Below are 24291 nucleotides of genomic sequence, written 5' to 3'. Positions count from 1 at the left end.
GAAACTGTAGCTTTCTTGAGATCTGGAAAGATTTAGAAAAATTAAGGACCAAATGAAATGATCCTAAGAAACTGGCTGAAAAGCATTACTTAAACTAGACATAGTTAAATTCAGGAAAAAAAACCCAAACAAACAACAAAACAAAACAACAGCACATAAGTGTCTAATCACATATATTAAGCACAGATATTTCTTTCAACTTGAGATCTGCAACCATCCAGATATTTAATCCAGGCCACTATGTATAGGTTTCCCATCCCTTTAAAAAAAAAACAACCAACAACAACAAAAAAACCAGTCCCCAGAACAACCAGTAGTTGCACAGTTAAGGCACTCTTATGGAGATATTCAGATTTTGACAAGAGGACTAAATTCATGTTGAGGGCACTCCCCCTCTGGACTATAAATTTTGTTGATCCAGCTAATGTAAGAATTGAATAATGAAAATTTAAAATATTTTTAACAAAGATAAAATAAAATCAGGTCCAGACTCCTAATAACCCTCTGCACAGTGGAGGTTCATAGTACAAGCAGTTCCTAAGCCTGTGCATTGCTGAACTTCAGAAGACATGTGATGTCCTGTGAGACCGTCCTTGGCACCCACTGCTCTATGTCATACTGAAAGGGTTCTGGTTAAGACCTGGACATCAATGCAGTTTCATCCTCAGCCTTGTCACATGTCTTTCTCGGTGCACCCGTGGTCATTTTTGCACTGTGGCTAACCACAGTGCTGCTCTGCAGACTGCAGTGGGGAGTTCTTGTGGTACAGAAGTGTTCATCCTGTAAAGGTGAACTGCGTGGGATTTGTAGCCAGGTGCTTCAATGCCTTGTGTGTGTGTATATGAGTGTGTACACTGATAATGTTCTGTCCATGCTCTAAGAGAAACAGACTCTTCTAATTAAATGAAAGCTAATTTCTACCCCTGCCCCAATCTTCCCCCCCGCCCCCCTTAATTACCTTACTCCTTCAGATCGGTCATAAATTGTATTTCTCAGGTGACTAAGCAAAGAAGTCTGTGTACTTTTGAGTACTTGGAATTGGTAGTTCTACTTGTAAAATGGTGTAATGACCCTTCTCTAATTTTCAAGCATGTTGTAAGGCTTGTTCTATTACGTTCTCAAAGGACTATGGTACTATAGTGTTGAGTGCCTTAGAAATGCCTGTGCATAAATGAACTTCAGAGGTAAGGCCTTGAGTGGGATCCAAGGGTCCTTGGGTGTTCTACATGTGGTGAGCAATACACAGGGAGAAGCATGCACAGCCATGGGAAAGGTTATTTACTTCTCTTGCTCAGCATCTCATTATAATTTTATTATGAAATACAAAACCAACGAAATGTAGAGGCCCAGCCTTTGAATCCAGCAAAATGGGTGTGCTGGTTTTGGCTGGGATAGAGTTAATTTTTTCCATAGTAGCTAGCATGGGGCTGTGTTTTTAGATTTGTGCTGGCAACAGTGTTGATAACCCAGAGATGTTTCGGTTACTGCTGAGCAGTGCTCACCCAGAGCCAAGGGCTTTTCTGCTCCTCACCCCACCCCACCAGCCAGTGGCTGGGGGGGCACAAGGAGTTGGGAGGGGGCACAGCCGGGACAGCTGACCCCAACTGGGCAAAGGGATATTCCAGACCATATGACATCATGATCAGCATATGAAGCTGAGGGAAGAAGAAAGAAGGGGGGGATGCTTGGAGTGATGGTGTTTGTCTTCCCAAGTAAGCGTTAGGCATGATGGAGCCCTACTTTCCTGGAGATGGCTGAACACCTGCCTGCCATGGGAAGTGGTGAATGAATTCCTTGTTTTGCTTTGCTTGTGTGTGCAGCTTTTGCTTTAGCTACTAAACTGTCTTTATGTCAACCCACAAGTTTTCTCACTTTTACTCTTCAGATTCTCTCCCCCATCCCACTGGGAGTGAGTGAGCGAGTGGCTGTGTGGGGCTTCATTGCCGGCTGGGGTTAAACCACGACAAAGGGTTTGCTACCTGCAGCGAGATCCGTTTGCCAACGACCTGAACAGGTTCCAAGCAATTTGGAACATCTTGCTGTTCTTTAAGGCATAAATGGTTTCACAGCAGCTGGGATGAATACATTTCAAATTTGAAATGAATATTCTGCAATTGTGCCAGTGGGGGAAAAAAAGAATAAATTACTGTACACCAGTTTATCAGACATGACCATCAGTGCCACCACTACAGTTAAGCAGAGCCCATTCTGACACCAAAGTGTTAGATAACTAACAGATATAAATAACTTCCTAGAGTATTTTTTCACAAATAGTACAGTAATATTTTCTGACTGAGGTATTAAGAAATCATGTCATTTTGTGAAGTCCTTGGGAACACTCTCTCAGCACTTTGATCCCAGTTCTCTTCCCATGGCCATTTTCACATTTCCCACCCTACTTACTTTATGAGCAGTGCTGACAATCCAAAGCTTCAGATGTGTGTGATCTGGAGAAATGCAAAACAAAACAATATGCTACCTCTGATGGTGTATTTCCATGGTTTTCGATTTGTAGACCACAGCCTCCTCATGGGCTGGAAGATATTTTCAGGAAGTCAGCTAAAGAAAAGGAGAGAAGAAGTTCATCTGCGATCATACCTTGTGAGATTTGTGGTTTCAAGACACCCCCCCCCCCAGTGTTTACAAATCAGAAATGAAACTAAAAAATTCCAGTGCAGCCAAAAAAAGGCTTGATGGCTAGATGGACAACTGGATACTTTATTAAGCATTTTCCAGTGTGTCCAAGAGAATATATCAGGTTTTAACTTCCCATAAACTAAGTAAATGTTAAGGGAAAATTATGGTGATTGTATAAGCTAATGGTCCTGGCTTCCAACTTGACATTTAGCTGAGACCATAGTGAAGAATAGCAGGAGTTTTAATAGTATCGTTGATTTCGGTAGGCATATACAGGGATACGCTTGTTTGCCATCGCTTTCAAGGTTGTTCCGTTGTTAATATCCACTCATAAACATGTAGTGGTGGTTGTCAAACTGAAAACAGAAAACACAATTTTTAAATTGGGTGGACCGCCCCCCAAGTTGAGTCCTTTTTTGTCCGTGACAGCGATTGGTAAGTGATCTCCATGTCTTTATCTTGACCCACGAGCTTTTCCATCTTATTTTCTTCCCCTGTCCTGTTGGGGAGGGGGAGTGAGAGAGTGGCTGTGTGGGATTTTGTCCCTTAGCCAAAGCTAATCCACACCACTGTCCAGAGACAGAAACAGAGGTGTTTGCTTAAGCTTTTTATTTATTTTATTTAACTTCTGGCACTGTTTCAAATGTCACTTACTGTCTTTTCACTAGATTCGCAAGTCTGCTGTTCCAGAGCAGAAAGATACACCTCTAGTCAGGACACAGAGGGAGAAAAGATACAGGTATGGTTATTTTAAAAAAAGCTACCTTTAAATTTCACTTCAGAGTTTTGCTGTTTTGCCTTTGGTTTATCTTTTTTTTGAGGATTAAGAACATAAATTGAAATTGTCTGGGACAGAAAATGTATCTTGGTCAAAAGAATAATGACCGAGCAAATTTTGTCGTTCTATAAGGTTGAGATTTTTCCATTATGGCTGAAGAAGTGGGAATCTCTATTGCAAGTCAATGAGTTACCATATTGTAGAAGAAGAAAAAAATGCAGTTAATATATTTAGATGCTTTAATAATGGATTTTTAATATTTCCCTTGAATTCTATTAAATGCTTTGAGTAGAATTCCACAGAAAAGATAATGGCTTTTCTTTTTTCAAATCTACTAAAATCAATTTACTTCTACATTTGTAGCCTTCCTTTTATCTTAAAATGTATAGTACGAGTGTTGAGACAAGGTCTTTCTCCTTGCTATCAAATAATTTGCCAGTTTGTCCACTCTATTTCCTTTGGTTTTGCAGAGACTCTTTAATTATGTAGAGTCTTTGATATTCTTCTGATTGATAGGTGTTAAGGAAGGTGTTGCACATATATCTTCCCAATACCTGCAGTATAAGAAGGATGTATGCTCACAGCCTTAAAGGCACTTTTAATATGCTCTATGGTAAGTACATAACATTTTTTAAAAAAATCTCTTTTAATATATGCCTATGACTACTCAGTGACTCTAACCATCTATGTAATCTTGCTCTGGACTTTCTTGACAGAGGTTTGTATATATCTATACCTATACACATGTATACGTGTGTAAGAGTACGTGTTTGTATATCTAGATCTGTCTGTATCACATTTAATCTTCTTGAAGGGACTATTTTTTTGCATATGTTAGGAGAAATTAACATCCAGAAGAGCTCCATGTTATGTAGTTTATGAAGAAACTTCCGTGTCCTAGGTATTCTTCTTTAGGATTAAGTGATCTGCTACTTTGTTGTGTGTTTAATACGCAGTCATATATTCATTATTAAGCACTGCATGAAACATCATCACTGCAAACCAAGTACATTATTTCAGTCTGGCTAAAATTAATGAATTTTCAGTTTTGGCAAAACGAAGATCAGTAAAATTAAGCTGAGGATGAGCAATGTTCCTTGCCTCTCCAGAGGAAAAGTAGAAATTTAACTCCCTACTTCCATTTAATAGTACTGCAAAACCATGCTGTTTAAATATATATCTGGCCATATTCCTACCTCCTTATGACAACTAGTGAAAGCATCTACTGTTCACCAACAGCAAAGAAATATTTTTAGGTGGATAACTAATTTCTTGTTTTTATGGTGATTTTACACAAAACAAAACCTTGCACAGCTGCTCTTTGGAAGATAAAAAGGATTCAAATTGCTGTAGCAGACTTGTGAGTGGAAATGTTTTCAGATGTTTAGCAAATCAAATCGCATGGGGAAAGGGCAGGTTTTATTTGCTGTGGATTGTTTGCCTCCAGAAATATTTTATCCTTTACTTATTCTTAATTGATTAGCTCTTCCTCATAGGTAAAGGGGTTTTGCTACTGTAGAATGCATGGAATGAAAGAATAAATAGTTTAAGAAGTTCACCTTGTAATCACCAGAAGAGACATCCACAGTGAGAACTTTGCTGAGGTAACAATTAGGAATGGTTAGCTCTCGGGTGTTCTGATACTAGTCCTGTTTTTATATCCATGATTTACTTTCATTATCTACCAAGGCACTTACAAAGTGTCCATCACCTTACACAAACAGGTCACACAGCTTTCTTTGAAGTAAACTTGGATTTGTGATAAGAAGACTAGTATTTAATTATTAGCTATAGAACTAAGTATTTCGTAGTTAAAATAAACTGCTATGACATTAGAGAAGTGCTATATTGAAGGGAAATACAACAAGTGAATATGAGCACAGATAAGAAAAGAACTAAGAAGGAAAAATAGATTTTATTTAAAGGAGTTGTGGAGGTTTTTTTCTGCACAGAATCTAAATGTGCTATTTGAAAGATTGAATTTTCTTAAAAATTGCTGCCCTATTCTGAAATGAATGTAAGGGTAAGCTGAGTTTCTCCTCAGATTCTCAAAATCACTCATCATCTAGATTTTATGGTGTCAGAATGATGGGGACTATTTCAGGCATTTCTTCTCACTGCTTGATTTACTAGGAGACATGTCATGAGATTCACCTGGCCTGCAAATCGGATCTGAAGAGGCGGAGGAGGACAATGACATGACTTCTAGCAGTCAGTCATTCATTATGTAGAAATATCCTTCAAAAGATCTGTGCCTGCCTCGGGTGAAATAGATGTCAAATTTGCCCGAAGGATATGGATCAAAGACTACTGCCAACTCATACTACACACATAAAAACAGCCTACAGCTGAATTGCCCTTTTTCGACTGAAGCAAAGTTTCTCCTTGTGTGGGTGTTGCATAAAATACATATTTTAATCAGTTTAAAATGTATTTTAATTATTTACACTGACCTCACAATTTCCTCTATGGAAAAAGAAATATTATATAAGATAATTGGCAGTGTTGGACTAATTCTTGCTGTCTCAGACCTTTGGGAAGATACAAGGTTTAATCAGGCTGCAGTTGGTTTTTTTTTTAACTGGTCAAGGAATTGTTTGGCAATAACTTGTACATTTCAACCATTGTTTTGCTACTGATTCTGTCTGTTAGGAAAAAAACCCCTGTGGTCAGATTCTGCCTTCTGCAAAGTTGGTCCTATCTTCTTACTACCAGTAACTTATTTCTTTCAATTCTGCTATGAGTGTTCCAGGCTCCTTGGACGTAGGAGCAAAGGGAGGTTTATTCCCTTACAGTTACAGAAATTAGATTCCAGCTTTGGCTGTTAGTGTTTCAGGAGATTCATTCCCTTAAAAAAAAAATCTGATTTTGGTTTGCTAAGGAGTCAATGCATCTGGGTGGACCAAATATCCATTCTATTTATCTATTGCTAAAAAGTAGGCTGCTTTTCAACCTCAGCCAGTTTACCAGGCAGAAGAGGTCTAAAGCATGCTAGCTTTATAAAAAATATGCCTGCTAAATGGTTTGCAGCCATATTTCTGGGATAACTCGAGTACCTTGCAAAATATCAGTCTCCTAGAGCATGTACGATTTTGTCCATGTACTTCCTTTACTTGTCAATGCAGGAAGACTCTACTCCAAACCTGCCTTGTAATGTGGCATTTTCAGAAAAGTTCAGTTAATAGTAGACAAAGGTTCTGGACTAGACACATGAACCTGTTTCCCTCTCCCTCTAGATGCAAAAAAACCCCAAACAGATCTACGGTTGTACTGCAAAGAGCGCAAGACGAGTACCGGATCATCCCATGCCACATTTCCCATTTTAAACTGATTTGGCATGGCCTTCCTGGTGAGTGGCCATCAAACATGGCTCTCACCTCTTGCTGAAAGCATCATCGCACCTGTAGGTTGATGCATTCGTTCCCTTTCTCTGAAGAGCAGATAAGAAAATTAGGACTGTACTTCTAACTAGGGATCTCTGAGATGTCTCATCTATATTTGAATACCTAATACCCAAAATGCATTTTCCCCCCCACACACTTTTTCCTAGGTGAGCCATAAGAGTTATTTCTCTATGCCAAAGTAAGAGGGACTGCCTAAGACCAAACAGAAGTTCAAAACTGTTAGTTAAATGAAGGTACAAAACCTCTGATGCACAAATGCTTTTGTTTGCATCTACTTTCTAATGGAGGTAATTCATTGTTCAGTGATACTGGATATACTACCTTTCAAAACAGCATAAATTATTCAATAGGTTGAAGTGCCTTTTGTGAAGTTCTTTACTGTACAACACTGACACTTTTATCCCTCCCACCACCACTAGAAAAGCCAGGAAAGGTAAAACTCAGAACCTTCATGCAAAGCTTTATAATTCCTCTGTTTTATCATTCCAAATGTTGTTTTTCCTAATGTAGACAGAATATTTTTCCCAGTTCAGAAGATAAGACCTCATTCTTCTATACGCAATGCCATGAATAGAGAAATATTTAAGAAATGAAATGGAGATCGTTTTTACAGTAACGAAGATCAGAGCACCCAGGACTGTTTTGAATACTTGTTGAAAGAAGCTAACAAATGTGAGAAAAGTCTGTCCTAAAGCATTTAATTTTGAATTTTGAGAATAATTTTTTTCATTTAGATTCTCATGACTATTTCATTCAGTCATGCTTATTTTAATTAGATCTTGAACATGGAGGAAAAAAATCTCATGCTGCTCTTTGCCAGGTCACAACGCCATTTTCACTTTTACCAAGTATGGCATGTATGAGTTCCTTGATTCATCCAGGAAAGCCACTTCTAAAATGAAGAATTCTAAGTACAGAAGTTGTTCCATTGGTTTTTGAAATGCTACTCCTGTAGAGAACTAGAGCACAATGCTTTCCTGGATTAGGTACATGGTTCAAAGGGGCAGTTCTGAGGACTGCCATTGCTCCTACTCTGAGAGATTAAAAACCAAAGGATTATTTCCACCTAGGATTACTACCATCATTGTGAAAATGCCAGTTTTCATACCTCATTTAATCATGTTAACATATTAAATGCTTTCATTCTCTAAGACTTGGAAATTTTCATTCTCTAACACTAATGAAGATCACCGAAACAAAGAGCTTCAGACACTGTTTTTGCAATGATTTCTCCTGTTGTAACCACTGATCTTACAGTGGTTGATCATCAGAGTTAATGTTAGATGTTTTGAAAATATATATTTAAATAGTAAGTAACCACTTTGTATTCATGCTTGGCGTATTGTACTTTTGGAAATTAGTATGTTCTGATATTTTTGAGGCCAGGGCTGAAATGGTGGACCTTCCAGTCTTAGCTGCTCTCTACGCCACTGTCAAGGAAAGATAAGAGGTGCATCAATGGTCACCCTCCCACTTTGTAGCCCTGTGGTTTCCTTGAAGAAGCCTGGATGTGAACGCTGAACGGGGGCAAGTGTCCCGTCATGGCCTAGTAGATGAGATTGCAGTTTCTTTGCTGTACAAGCGTGTAAGGACACAAGTCTGCTAAGTATTTCCACTGTAGCATTGACCATGAGTTATCCAAGGATTAGAGGAGCAAAAAGGAAAACCTTGCATTTCCTGAATTTAATTTTGTGCGGTTTAGCCATGGTTCGCTGCCTGACCTTGGGTTTACAGGATTTCATCATATGAAAACATTACCCTTAGGAAAAGGTCTAATAGAATTTAATAGAGATTAACCCAGAGGCCTTAACCAAATTACTCTAATAAACCTTAACCTGGAAGAATATTTTTTTTCTATGGATATTCTTGAACCAGAAGAATCCTTTGTAAAGCAGTGAGGAAAACTGTATGGATATGAACACTGTAGATGTATGTGCTAATGTAGGAGGGCTTGCAGATTTGACATAGAATAATTAATGTCAGTTACCACGATGTAACAAAGTACAGCTTTCAAAGAAATATTTACACGCTTAAATAACTGTAACATATTTAAATAACTATAAATATTACCGTTCATGATCTTAGGGCATAAAACTGTAGAAACCTAGGTATTTACAACCAATATTATAGAAAGTAGTAATGGCAATTATCTAGGAAACTTAAATGTGTTTAAATAAATATTAGAATAAATATGAACTTCAAATAAACTACAATTTTGCAACTAAGCATTTATTTTTTACTCTATACTGCTTGAAAAATATTTTTGCTTGGTAGGGTGCCATGAGAAATAGAAAGGGGATGAAGAAAGGGATCTGATAATACTCTACACTCTTTACTGCAACATGCTATCTTACGTTATGTGTGTATGTATCTTATGCAATGTGCTATCCTTAGCTATGTATTTCAATTTCAGTCAAATGTCAAAAATTAAAAAAGAAAGATATGTTAAACTTTTTATAAAATGTTTTTATTAACACATTCCTGTGAGACAAAGTACATCTACATGCTGCAAAGTAGTTCTAAGTTGAATAAATTAACAGTGATGCCAAAATATGTGAAAAACAGGATATAATAATAACAAAGATGAATTAATTGATGGGTTAAGATAGCTGTAGTTCATTTTTAATACACCCAAGCATACTTTGACCCCCAGTTTTAAATTCTAACAAGTAGCTATGAAGAGGATCTAGTGTAATTTTAATTATATCTGTCCTATATTCCAAAGAATCTTAAAATGCAAAAAACAAAGCTACTGTTAATTAACTGACAGTAGGCAAATGTTTTCACAGGGCAGCATATTGGTGACGATACTAGAGGCCTAAGTGGCAGAAAGTGATGGATAAGTTTGTTTCTTGCCATCCTGAAGACAGAACAAATGGGTTTGACTTCATCTGCAGGGTATCACAGCTATGCTCGGGGGTGAGGGAGGAGAAACTTCTGCAGGTTGTCGTGGTTCAACCCCAGCCTGTAACTAAGCAGCACGCAGCCACTCACTCACTGCCCCCCCACCCAGTGGGATAAGGGAGAGAATCGGGGGGAAAAAAGGTAAAACTCATGGTCTGAGATAAGAACAGCTAATAGAACAGAAAGGAAGAAAGTAATAAAGATAATAACAACAATAATAAAATGACAATAATAATAAAAGGATTGGAATATACAAAACAAGTGATGCACAATGCAATTGCTCACCATTCACCGACCGACACCCAGTTAGTTCCCAAGCAGTGATTCCTGCCAGCCCCACTCCCCCCAGTTTATATACTGGGCATGACATCACATGGTATGGAATACCCCTTTGGCCGGTTTGGGTCAGCTGTCCTGGCTGTGTCCCCTCCCAACTTCTTGTGTCCCTCCAGCCTTCTCGCTGGCTGGGAACGAGAAGCTGAAAAACCCTTGCCTTAGTCTAAACATTACTTAGCAACAACTGAAAACATCAGGGTGTTACCAACATTCTTCTCATACTGAATCCAAGACATAACACCATACCAGCTACCAGAAAGAATAGTAACTCTATCCCAGCCGAAACCAGGACAGAGTAATCTGTCAGGGAGTGAGAGGGATGACACTGAGACAGCATTATTCCTGACACCACGGAAAAGTAAGAGCAGCATGTTTCTTCTGCTCTCCTTTGAATGAGAGTTTTTGATCACAAGCATTCCCCTGAGGTTTCTGGGAAAGGCTTGTGAGAGAGCTGTCCCATTGAAGTCTTTCTGTGCCCTCTAAGTCTCACCCTGCCTATACCCACAGCTGCCACTGCACCCTTTTCCACAAGAACGTTTTGCCAAAATCCCATCCTGAAAAGGCCAGATTTGCAGCATGGCACTAAAAAGATATGATCACATGTTCAGATCCAGAGGTAACCGAAACTAGGTTTGTTTCTCCTCCAGATGATGCACGTTTAGTGCAAATCCTGTTTGTTTAGAGGTGATTTTTTTTTTCTTTCAGCACATTAGTGGGTGATACTACATTGAAGTAGGGTATAGGAAATGGGATAATGTAGTGAAAATACTAAATATTCCATGTGACTGCTAAAATGGCTAGCAAATTCATGTTACACAGAGTTTAGCAAGGCTTTAAGGTTTTTTTAATAGGGAGTCCTGGATGCACCATTTATTAATTGCTCTTTTTTGAAAGGTACTTGTTCCAGTTACTAGCAATGCACTATTCACAAACTGTTCAGTCCTGCATGAACTGTGCAGCTGAGTTTCTGAACAGCTAGGATTTGGAGAATTGGAACGCACTTTTCATTCAAATTCAGATGCTAACCTAAAAGCTGATGAAAAACTGCAATAAAGGGATTCATAGAACTCTTCTTAAACCGACACTTTTAATATGATTTTATTTATTCTTTTCTTTCAATGTATAAAAGATACAAAGACTCCTATGTGTAGGTGTTAACAGCTTTCATCAAATATCCTTTTCATTCTGTGTTAAGACAGATGGGTCAGATTTGACCTTTTCACAGTTCTTGTTAGGATCTATTGTTCTGCCAACTTTGGCATCGCGGATGCCCAGTTTATTATCAGAAGTCAAAAGGGACAACAGAATGTTTCTAGCTCTGTTTTGTTTATAGAAATTTCAAGCCTGCAATTTAACACTTTTTCACAACATGCTGATTTTTAAAACTGATCAGAATGTCTTTTGCTGCTTTTTTCCACTTGAATAACAAAGATAAGATTTGTTTGATGTTTTTTTAAATATACAAAGCTAATACTATTTCCTTTAATTAAACATGTAAATTATTTGCTTACATAATGCAAGTTATTGTATTGGCAAGTATCCTTGTTTATATTGTCCTATGGCACAGTAACCTCACAATACAATATTGCTTCATTGTTTAATCATCATCCTACTTGATGTCATTCATGTTTGGGGGGGAGGAGCATATCAGTTTCAGGACCCACATTAGACTGTGCATAGACATAAACTGAGTTACTGTAAGCTGTCTCTGCCTTTCTGTCACAAGCACAACTTGATGCTTGATATTTTATTTCTCTGAATTAATATGGACTTTTTTTTTTAGTTATAAATTCAGTATTTAAGTCAATGCTTAATGGATTGGTCAATGGAAAAAGTAATGTAAAATAAAATAGTGCTTATTTTTGCCCTTTTTCTGTCCAGCAATAGCAATCTAAACAGCTGGCTCCATCCACATTTCTCCTGATACAGAACTGTTTGGAAGGAATGAAAGGTGTCTTTTGTGTCACTTGGCCTACCCTGCTATGCAATGTACTTTTTTTCTTTGTGAAATCCTTTCTCAGGTCAGATGCTGAGGTTTTGTTGCTACATGGAGATATTATTTCATAAAAAGTGAGTTAAAGTAAGTTTTGTATGTACTTCGTGGTACCCTGTGTTGTGATGATCCTCATGGAAAAATTAAACTGGATGCATGAATCAGCTTTGCATGGACAGAGAGAGGTAGGAGAAAGAGTGGCCCAAAGTGTTAATTCTTTCCTGGTAAAAGCCAATGCAATCTGCTGACCACCATGAAAGAAAATATAAGAAAAGATCATGAGGCTGAAAAAAGTGGCTTTGAATACATGTATTTATTAAATGTACCATATCACTCAGTATGAAGGCAGTTAAAATGAATAATGTGAAATGCTGAAAAAAGCTAAGCATTTTTGTTAGGTCAATAGGACATTCAACATCTGTGAGAGTAAGGTTGTTCAATACTACATGGAAAGACTTACTAATTCTCAGGGGTCTCATTAATCCTTACAGGACTAGGTATGTGCTAATACCATGACCAGAAAACAGTCACTGTGTAACACCTGGCTTGAATTACATCACTCAAATTGGATTCATATTTCAGAACTTTGTGTTCAGGTTTTCAAAGCAGAACATGCCTTCTTTAACAGAAGCCTAATCTTGTTTAACTTCATGGAGCACTTAGCATGGGCAAGAGAAAGTGTTCTTCTGCCTCAATGAGAAACTTCTGTGTTTTGCTCCAGATTGTGCCAGGTCTTCAACTAATTAGCTTCTGTGCAAGTGAAGGAAATTCCTGCAAAAAATTAATAAAGCTCCAGTTACCTATTTTACAAGTGGACCCAGAGTTACTTCCTTAAATGGATAAAAGCTCTGCAGTAGTATACAGAATGAATGGCAGAAGCGTAGTTTAAAGAAGCAGGTAGCAATGACCCGTTCTTTAAATCCTTTGCCCCGAAAATGTGAGATCACCAGTGATCTTTCTGCTGCAGTATATGACGTGTGTCAGAGCTACAGTACCTGAGGTCTCTAGTCTTATTTTACATTTCCTCCTCACACTGGACAAACTCATTCTTCAACTCAAACTAATCTTAGAAGCTACAATAAGGCATATTTTAGGTTTCAAATGTAGCATATTATTTAAAAGGACTACAGTTGTGAACATTTGTCTTGCTTTGACATTTTTAAAGGACAAACAACTGACCTAGAAATTGATCCAGTGGAGATGGTACTGAGTATCTTCTATCACATTTTCCCTTCACAGTCTGTGGCACTGCTGAGGAGGATTTTTTCTGCACGTTACTGTATTTGACCTAACACAGATATTACCATGTAAGACATAAGTCCTTTATGAGCACACTTGTCATCTCTGCTAATACATTGAAAGAGCACTGTGGTGATTTTAAAAGGGATGTTACTCAGAGATACATTTTAGCAATTGTACAAATTGATTTAATCAGCAGACCTTATTGTTAGCAGGCTAGGGAATTCTATATGTCATTAATCACAAACACAACACAAAATTCCCTTTCCTCTTCACTTGGCTAAATAGTCAAAGTTGTTCTTGGATTTGAGGTTAAGGTAAAGTCAACACCTTCCATTTTGGGCAAATCTTACTTAATATGCATAAATGCTGAATGGAAATAGTAAATAGGTTGTATCCCTTTTAAATGTACACTTAACATTTGCAGTGTATATATCCACAAAAAAATCAATTTCAGTCTTACATTCCCATATCCAGTGACAGTCCAACGTGGAATAAAATACATGCTTTAAATTATTGGTCAAGTACTGTTCTACACTGAATATTGACTCTGAGGACAATGACTTGATTTTTCCTTTGTAGTTGTCTCACGGACATTTGTTTGAAATCTGCCTCGATTGGAAAGAACAAAGATTTGTGATCTAATTAGTGGACCTGAAAGTTAACTTGAAATCAAAAAAATAGTCTGTGATCTTACACCAAGAGTCTGCAAAAAAGACACCTTTGGTTATACTCTAGTAATGGCAGCTGCCTTATGCAGAAATCCACTGAAGGAAATAAGGCATATGGAGTTACCAAAACTTCTCAGCTGTGCTGAAGAATCATATTTTTTCTTCTGCAGCTATACTACTTCTCTACAACCAATGAAAAATTAAAAAAAAAAAAAAAAGCTCATTGTAGTTTTTAAGACATTATAATTAACAAATACCACTTGTGACAACTGTGTGCCTTTGTGTCTTCAGGGCAGTAAAGTAATTACAGCTATCTTATCACAACTGTATGCTAAGATATTTTTCTACATATGGCTTAAGTGAAAGGAGGTTTGCTACTACTTACATATAGCACTTCATGCATAACTGTATAATGAGACAACACTTTTATGCAACAGATTTTTAATGTCAGAATCACATATTCCTTACATGTTAACTTATTTGACCAGAATTTTCATATTAAATTATGAACTGATGTCAGTAATTCCTTTCTCAGGACCTATAGTGAAAGATAGAGTAGTGTTCAATTACTTGATGTACTGCATGTGGCCCCTTACAAGTCCTCAATTTATACTGTTTTCTCACCTAATAAAAATAGTATTAGTCAAGATCAAGGATTCTGTATTCATTTTGTTATCCCAGAAGTAAAAATAGTTATAGCAGGAACAATTAATCAGTTAGCTGCTGCTGCCAATTAATGGAATGTACTGGGTTTTATTTCCAACTGACTCTTGTTACAATGATAAATTATTCAAAATGGTTATTTACCTCATCCTTGTGGAAGTACCTGGTACAACTGTTGATGGTTGGTCATTTGCATTTGGGACTTTTATCTGAAATTTTGTTTGGTCTCTCTGTGTTTCCTGCCAAACAGATCGATGGCAGTACATAGCTATAACTTGGTGTATATCTATAATCTGGTTATTTATTTTAAATAAACAACCTGTTATCCTTTCCTTTATAGGACGAGTTTTCCCATCATTTTCCTACGTCTTTACTTCTTAACCTACTTGGGATGCAGATCTTATGCCAAACTAAATGTTTTACGACTAATTCTACAACTCAGGTAATGTAAATAGCGGATTGTGTTGTCTGGAGTCCTGTCTTTCTTTATATTGCTTAGAGCAGTGGAAGATCCATGAAGTAGGGTGTGATTAAAGAAACTCACTCTACTTTTGGCAGGTGTGCTGGACTCACGTAGTGTGTGACCCAGGGGTTTGCAAGATTATAGGAGCCAGAAGCTCATGCAGGGTTGCTGCACATGAGCCGAATGTACTGCAGAGGCTTTGTGGTCATGGCTAACACCCTTCTCAAAATAACTGCAGCTTCATAGCTTCTGATTCACAACTCCCTTGTTCTTGGTTGGATAAGCATGCAGGCAAATAGATAGATATTTCCAGAGACACTCTCAGTCACTTTGTCAGTTATTTTTAGAATTTTATGTCCCTAAGGGTATATGTATATATATGAAAGCCTGTTTAGTTTCTCTGGAGTGGTCCTTTACTCCCTGCAAATGCAATGGCTCCAACTATGTCAATTCACGTGCAAAGCACATAAAAAACATTTGCTGTCCTTTAGTTTTCTTAAGGGTGTGTAATCCACACTCTTATCTCCAAAATCTGCCTGTGCCATTCTGGTGGAAACGATTATAAACTGCTTTATGCTGCTTACTAACCTTTCTGCTTTAAGTGCTGGAAAGCTGGTAGGGCTGGTTTTTAAGTACTGATATTGAAAATATTCAAAATTCACACAAGAAATGTGCATTTTGTTAGCAAAATTTCTGTCAGTAAATACAATTTTATTAGAAACCACATATTTTCTAAATGTTTGAAATAAAGATCCTCTGTAATGATGATTATCCAGCAATGATGAGATAAATGAAAACTCAGTTTTAAAAGCTTGGTCAGTCTTCTGCCTTATCACTAGCATTTAAGTACACAATGGTTTCATTGCCTGCATTTCTTTGAGGAGGAAAAATAAGTAATAAGGAGAAAAAAATCTTCACAGAGGATATTTTTCTAGCATTGTTCTCTTTAGCACATTTGTAAAATCTTCAGGGCTACAATTCAAAATGACGTGCTAACTTTTGAAAGGGTTTAGATTGCTGCTGGTGCATTGCCTCATCTCTGTTACACATGCTTGAATTTCTGCAATTTGCTTTTCTTAGCTGTGAAACTGTCACCTTTGAAATCGACACGTCTGCCAAAATACAGATATTATGAAAATAACATAAGTGAAAACTTGCTGCTTAACTAAAGGATTTTCTGGGCTGTAGCTAGGTATCTACCCAACCTTACTTGCTTGCAGTATAATAGATTTAAACACCAAAGCTGGTTTGAGAAAAAATTGATTAAAAAAACCCCAAACCTTTTATGTTGTATATGGGTTATCTTTTTTTTTTTTTTTTTTTAACCTGTTGTATTGCAGTGGTTAGCTAACGAATGTAAATATCTGGAAACAACTCTACTTCCTAAAGTATGCATTGGAAACCATGTTAAGTTTTAAATCTTCACTGCCAGAATGGAGTGTAATCTGCGAAGTGGCACTTGGATGCAGAAATTCAAAAGACAATTGAAAGCATTTAGAGCTAATAAAAAATGGATAGCTATGCAATTCTAAATAAGAAATTGTGCTCTGAAAAATTCTGCTTGCTGACTCTGTAACCACATGCATAAAAACATTTGCTCTAGATCATCCTGTTTTTTTCACTTACAGCGAATACATGGGATTAATGCTGTCATTTATAAATGTAAGTCTGTGTTGCTTTTGAGAAATAATTACCTACCTGTGCTTTTACATTTTTCTTTCAGTATTACAGAATAATTTGTCATTAGGAATAATCAGACACTGTTCATTTTCTTCAAGTAAGTTGAATATTTGAAGTAAGTGGTAAATGATTTCACGTTAGGCTACATCAGAAATTCTTCCCTTCCCCCAGTTTCTGTCTTTGTCTGCCAGCCCTCTGTAATATGTAGAAGTGTCCTAATCAGAAAACATATAGTTTGTGTGTGAAAATCCACTTATGTGCTTATCTGCTGCAGTTAAAAAAATAATTAACAAACAAAGTAAAAGCAGGATCCGACTGTATTATTTTATGAGTTTGACTTTGTAAAAATGCAGCTTAAAAATCAGGCTTCTGTGGCATCCTTGTTTCTATCTCCTGGGGTTTTTTTGTTTACTTTTCAAGAATGTTTCAAGACATAAAAAGATGAATGATGCAACTGTATTCAAATCTCTTTGGCTTGTGCCTATACTATGTATGCATTAGATGTTTTAAGTGCCGGACTTTAACCTCTAAACCTAATGACCGGCTGCTATCACCGCTGGGGTTGAAGGTGGTGATTGAGGCTTATCTTGGTTCAATTTGCTTCCAAGGAAATCCACAGGAAATTGCAGATAACTTGTTTTTGTGGAACTGGCAGGGGAATTTGCAACTGAACATGCACTTGGGTGGGAAATAACCAGTACTGTCATGGTTTAACCCCAGCTGGCAACGAAGCCCCACACAGCCACTGACTCACTCCCTCCCAGTGGGATGGGGGAGAGAATTGGAAGAGTGAGAAAACTCGTGGGCTGAGATAAAGACAGTTTAATGGGCAAAGCGAAAGCCACGTGTGCAAGCAAAGCAAAGCAAAACAAGGAATTCATTCACCACTTCCCATGGGCAGGCAGGTGTTCAGCCATCTCCAGGAAAGCAGGGCTCCAAAACACCTAACACTTACTTGGGAAGACAAACGCCATCACTCCAAAGGTGTCCCCCCTTCCTCCTCCTTCCACCCAGGTTTACATGATGAGCATGACGTCATATGGTGTATTGGGTTTGTGTGGCAAGGTTTTGGTAGTGGGGGGGGGGGTTTACAGGGGTGGCTTCTGTAAGAAGCTGCTGGAAGCTTCCCCTGTGTTCAAGAGAGCCCATACCAGCTGGCTCTGAGACGGACTCGCCACCAGCCAAGGCCGAGCCCATCAGCGATAGTGGTAATGCCTCTGTGATAACATTTTTAAGAAGGAAAAAAAGTTGCTGGGATAGAGAGAAACAGCAGCTGGAGAGAGGAGTGAGAATGTATAAGAGAAACAGCCCTGCAGACCCCCAGGTCAGTGCAGAAGGAGGGGGAGGAGGTGCTCCAGGCACCAGAGCAGAGATTCACCCGTGAGGAAGACCATGGTGAGGCAGGCTGTCCCCCTGCAGCCCAGGGAGGTCCACGGTGGAGCAGATCTCCACCTGCAGCCCGGGGAGGACCTCACGCCAGAGCAGGTGGGTTTCCGAAGGCGGCTGTGACCCTTTGGGAACCCCACGCTGGAGCAGGCTCCTGGCAGGACCTGCGGATCTGTGGAGAGAGGAGCCCACGCTGGAGCAGGTTTTCTGGCAGGACTTGTGACCCCATGGGGGACCCACGCTGGAGCAGTGTGCTCCTGAAGGACTGCACACCGTGGAAAGGACCCACGCTGGAGCAGTTCGTGAAGAACTGCAGCCCATGGGAAGGACCCACGTTGGAGAAGTTCGTGGAGGACTGTCTCCCGTGGGAGGGACCCCACTCTGGAACAGGGCACGAGTGTGATGAGTCCTGCCCCTAAGGAGCATGAAGCGGCAGAAAATAACATGTGATGAACTGACCGTAAACCCCATTCCCTGTCCCCCTGTGCTGCTGGGGGGGGTTGGTAGAGAATCCAGGAGTGAAGTTGTGCTCGGGAAGAAGGGAGGGGTGGACGGAAGGTGTTCTGAGATTTGGTTTTATTTCTCATTACCCTACTCTGGTTGATTTGTAATAATTTGAGTTAGTTTTCCCCAAGCTGAGTCTGTTTTGCCCGTGATGGTAATTGGTGAGTGATCTCTCCTGTCCTTATCTCGACCCACAAGCCCTTTGTTATATTTTCTCTCCCCTGTCCAGTTGAGGAGGGGGAGTGATAGAACGGCTTTGGTGGGCACCTGGCGTCCAGCCAGGGTCAACCCACCACATACGGTCTGGAATATCCCTTTGCCCAGTTGGGGTCAGCTGTCCCAGCTGCGTCCCCCTCCCAACTCCTTGTGCCCCCCCAGCCACTGGCTGGTGGGGTGGGCTGAGGAGCAGAAAAGCCCTTGGCTCTGGGTGAGCACTGCTCAGCAGAAGCGAAAACATCCCTGGGTTATCAACACTGTTTCCAGCACAAATCTAAAACAGAGCCCCATACCAGCTACTACAGAAAAAAATAACTCTATCCCAGTCCAAACCAGCACACCAGGACATGAGCGGCATCAAGGAACAATCTCTCCAGTGATTGCTCATGACAATCCCATTCTTACCCTGTGTTGCTGTCCCTGCACTGACTGTCTGTCTAGTGGCAAACTGTGAAATCCAGAATTAGGACAACTATGGACCAGACTAAGGATATAGAGGATACAAAGCCCAAATTCACATGTTAACTTAATGTATAGTATTCACACATCTTTCTCAAACCTGGCAGCATTAATTTTTTCTTTTTTTTTCTTTTTTTCAGATGTTTTTAAAATGACATTGATTCTTGTTCATTGTTTTGAATTTATATACCAGAAACTGATTTCATAGATCATTGTACGTTGTTAATGGATCTACTCAGACTCAGAATGTCTGTCAATCATCAGGTAGGATCTGAAGAGATTTTCACATCTGCCACTTACTCTTATTGAATACAATTACTGTGGAAACAAAGTATGTAGTGACATAAACCTGACCTGGGAGTCTGTGTCTGGGAACAGGTGAAGATGTATTAAGGAACTAAGGAAGTATACTTGTGTTGGATAATTTTATTAATGTAACTTTAATTTATGATTTTGTCCTACTTCAGAAGGACTAAGAAAAAGGTAGTAGTTAAGCTGGAAATTAATTTTATTACCTGGTTAAACAAGTTATCATTTGGGTTTAAATTATAAAGAAAATTAAATTCTTACATGAATAGCTATAATCTGTACTTTTAATATTGTGATAAAGGAAACAGAGTTTATAATTGAATAATGGTCACATCTGCATGATACGCATTACCACAGAGCAAATATTCATAGGAAAAAAATATTTTAAATCAGTATCAGAGGTTTATTTTCAAAGCTGTTATGGCATATATGCATCTGGTGAGCATGTTCCTTCTTTGGTGAATGCTACTGTATTATCACTGTAGACAGCTCCGTGATCCAGAAACACTTGATCTATGACCAGAATGAGACCATTCCAAGGCATATGAGTTCTTGTAATTTTTCCTTGCCCTGAGAAAAATGGCTGAGTGTAACACACACTCTGTTAAATCAGCTTTCAGCTTCTGGCTTGATGACAAGCTAAAATCATGTTTGCCAACCCTAGCTTGTGATCTGAATGATCGGACAAGTGCAGACAAAGGTAAGTCATTAAAGGAAATTTTCTCAGCTGTCTCCCGTGCTCCCAGAATGCCCATTCTCACTGCAGTAATTAGCCAGAGCTGACTTCCAGGGCACAGTGCATTCACTGTCTCTCAGATTTGTGCTAACTTCTTCAAAAGTAACCTCGACTAAGCTGTACTTTCCAATATATGCGAAACTTCTCTGTTCAGTGTGGGTCTTGATCCTTACTCTGTGGTTTGGTATAATACCTTTCTCCATTCTCTCTTATACTGTGTTTCCACGGATAGAAACTCAGGGTATACACAGAAAAATCCACAGCACTCTACAACCAGGCATACTGTTTTGATGAGTGGGAGACCAGAGTTTGGGGGAGAATGCTACAGTGAATACCTATTTTAAAATTTTGACAAAGCCCCAAGTTAGGTATCTAGGTTTCCCATACTGTGTAGGGAGAATTAAATTTCATGTATGTCTTGGTCTGAAGATTACAAGTTTAAAAATTAGAAACCTAAACTGAAAGGCAAGGTTTAAACACCAAGTCATTAGTTTATTTCATTACCTAGTAAATCACTCACAGCAGCAGTATCCTGGAGTTAGTTAGAATAATTTACTATTGTTCAACATAGTCATCAGTCTGTCTGGACCCCAGGGGTCCTAGTTCAAAAAAATATTTAGTCCTGTATGGAAGTAGATTTCTCTTCACAAAATGATTTACCACGTGCAGACTTATGTGGAACCTAAGCCTGTGCTCCAGATTCTTCATGTGTTTTCTTGAGAATTTCTTGAACTGTTATTTGGTCTAGTGCTGAAACACTGCCTCAGTGATGCCTGAGATAGCCTCACATGTACGTGATGTTTCACTCAGTTAAAAGCTGCTCTGCTCTGTGGAGCAGACTCTAAAAGTTACAGCTGTGCTCTTCTCAAGGGCTTCTGAAAAAATGTCTTCATCTTCGTATGTCTATGAACGATAGAAAGACAGAAGAGCAGAGGTGAACTAAGTGCTGATTAAAGCTCAAATGCTCTAGCTTCTATGACTGGTGCTATGGAATACACTGTAAATGACTTTTTAAAAAAAATTAAATTTCAGGGTAGCAAATCGATACTTTCAGTTAAGTCAGGCATCACTTCTGGCTGAGTGACAAGTGTTAGGGCAATACATGAATAATCCTTTTCATCAGTAATTTCTAGGGCACATTGGGTTGACTACTTTTAAATTCTGTATATAATTATCAGTTGAATGTTACTGGAATTTTGATTTCTGCACAGAACAGGGGGAGACAAACTCTTTGTCCAAGAGCATACCTATAAATCTATCGATAATGTTCAAACATAATGCATTGAGTCTACAGGAGACTGATAATTTATGAAGATTGGTGTGTCTGTATATAAATACATATTATATAGGTATGTCTGTATGTAAAGATTTAACAACACTTCTTTGTAAGTGGGTTACATAGCAGACCAATACTTTTGGGGAAGAAAAGAGCTGTAGTGTTAATTTGACACACAAGACACAAAGACAAGAATGGGAAGAGGATACAAAGTTTTTTAAGAGTGTTGGTTGGGTAGGAGTAAATATGTGAAGTAGGAGAAAATGAAGGAATTCAGCGCAGAAATGAAGTCAAGCAGGCTTCAGAGCCTTTCAGAGATGAGGATTAAAAGCTTCAAGCAGATGCACAATGTGGGGCTGGGAAGGGATGCTAGAGGCAGTGAGGAGACACAGTCTGAAAAGATGCAGAAGAGATGTTCATAGAGAGGGTTTGCTGTAAGCCGGGACAGAACTATGTTCATTCACCTCTGCACCATTTGGGGTGCAACTCCCACACTTCTGTGTAGAAATAAAACTGATAAAACTGAAGTGTTATGAATATTACTAGACAAGGTAACACCTTTTTTTGGGGGGGGGGGTATTTAATAGCAACAAAGCTTAGAGTGCTGGCTTTAAAGTTCAATACGTTGTGTATAAGACACTTGAGGTCAGTGTCTTCTTTCTTGTTAGATGCATGTTATTTCTGTCTTCCTTAGATTGTGATGTTTCAATGGACAAATAATATAAATTGCTCAGAGGACACTGGAAAAACTAACAGTGATATAGAGACCTTCCTTGACTCTTCAGTGCTAATACAGGGTATTTGGAAAAATCAATGGAGCTTGTCCAGGATATCGGTGAGCGTCTCATCTGTATGATATCCTCCAGTGCTCTTTGAAAAGACAGAGCATGTGCTTGGTATCTAAAAGGCAGAGAATATTTTCAAATACCAGAAATGGAATGACTTTGTCTTGATAAGATTTCCAGCTGCCCAGTTACTATATCGCATTAAAATTCTATTTTAAAACCACTTTTTTGCTTACTGCTATTTATGAAATCCCAGACAAAGAAATTGAAATGTTTCTTCTTTTCATTTTGTTTTGTTTTGGTTTGGTTTTTAAATTTGGCCCTTAAATTTGTTCTAATAAATGGTGATATGGAATCCTGTACTGACCTTTATTAAAGGATTGTTTTTTTAGTTAATATTACCAATCTAGGCAATGAAACCAGACAGCTTGTGAAAAATAGGTATTAATCTGAGTAGCTCTCAAGTTCCAGCGACCTTGGTTGCCATTTTTGTTTTGAAGTTAATTAGAACTTAACATCCATTTATGTGACTTTTCCTATATTGGTTTACTTTCTGAAAAAAGAATTGCACACACATACACACACATATGTACACTTCCATTTCTTTCTCATTTGCCTTATGCTATTCTTACACCTAATTTTTGTGGTTTTTTTTAGATGTGACTGAGACAAATGTTTATGCAAGAGGCTAACCAGTTTCTGTAGCTTCATTCACACACTAAAAGATAGGCTCTTGTCTAAGTAGTTACTTGAGTTGCTTTTATTATAATAACAGGTGTTCCACACTGAAACAATGGAATACCAACATTTTATTTAATCTAGTTTAAGTTTTTAAAAAGAGAGTATTGAGTTTATATTGTTTTAGTTATTACTTCTAAATAATATTTTCTTTTCTGTTGGGCCACAGAATAGACAAGAGGCTTTTCTATCTGCAAACAGGTCATAAGCTATTTGTATTATGCTGATAATCACTTTAGGAAACTTTGTTTACACAGGCTGCAAAGTCAGAATTCATAAAGAAAATGTTACTAGACTGCACTCTTTAAAAGAGTTTGAGATTTTATTTTTCCGATAGTAATTTAATTTTTGTCAAACTAACCTTATTCATCAGTTCTTTGCTCTGGGAGTCCTTTATCCTGTGTTACTGCAAAGAGAAACAGATTTATTTTACTTTACATTCAAAAGCATGTAACTCTGTCAGGTTACATGCAAATGAATGAATCAAGGGCTCATGCCCACTCCCCTGGAATAAATTGAATATATGTCACTGACTTTATAAAAGGTAGGATTGAGTTTAAAAAATAATAATAGTTTATAGAGCTGATTATCATGGATTGTTTTAAAATATGCTTTTTTGACCAGCAAATCATTTTGTATTATTTTATTTGAAGATGAACAGTGTAGACACAGGAAAGAAAGAGGTTGGATCAAATGGTAAAAGAGAATTTGGTATCTAATTAAAATAATCAGGTCAAAGGTGTTTGAAATGCCCCTTAAAATTCCAAAACCTTCATAGTGTCGTATTTTCTTCTCTTATCTGCAAAAAATACATATTTTTTCAGTTTTATTTATTTTTATTATTACTGTGCCCATGCATTTTTAGCTTGCAGCTGTGTATGATTTGGTGTTATCGTGTTGGAGGTTTTTGTCATCTAGACACTTTAGAATGGACCTAGTTCAGGAAAGTATTTAAGCATGTTAACTTCAATATTCAGTACAACAAGTATATGAACATGCTTAGATATGCATGTTATAAGTGCTTTGCTAAACTGGGTATTAGCCTTCTACAAGTGAAAAAAACCCTCTGAAGTGTGTGTTGCATAATGAAAATTAAAATTCGCTGAAATGCAGA

At 38.2% G+C, this 24291-nt stretch overlaps 1 long non-coding RNA gene across 2 annotated transcripts; it reads left to right on the top strand.

Annotated features, from left to right (window-relative positions):
- The first annotated feature begins 3148 nt into the window (after positions 1-3148).
- On the top strand, positions 3149-23107 carry LOC138684690 (uncharacterized). Of its 2 annotated transcripts, none has more exons than XR_011323942.1 (5): positions 3149-3376; positions 14966-15067; positions 16812-16865; positions 19474-19597; positions 22349-23107. It is a non-coding gene; the product is annotated as an uncharacterized lncRNA (long non-coding RNA). The 2 variants fall into 2 exon arrangements; XR_011323955.1 differs by having other exon boundaries at positions 16169-16865.
- Positions 23108-24291: the final 1184 nt, after the last annotated feature.

The sequence above is a fragment of the Haliaeetus albicilla genome, chromosome 1 (genome assembly GCF_947461875.1).
Source record: "Haliaeetus albicilla chromosome 1, bHalAlb1.1, whole genome shotgun sequence".
NCBI classification, from domain to species: domain Eukaryota; kingdom Metazoa; phylum Chordata; class Aves; order Accipitriformes; family Accipitridae; genus Haliaeetus; species Haliaeetus albicilla.
This window is presented reverse-complemented; position numbering and strand designations above follow the sequence as displayed.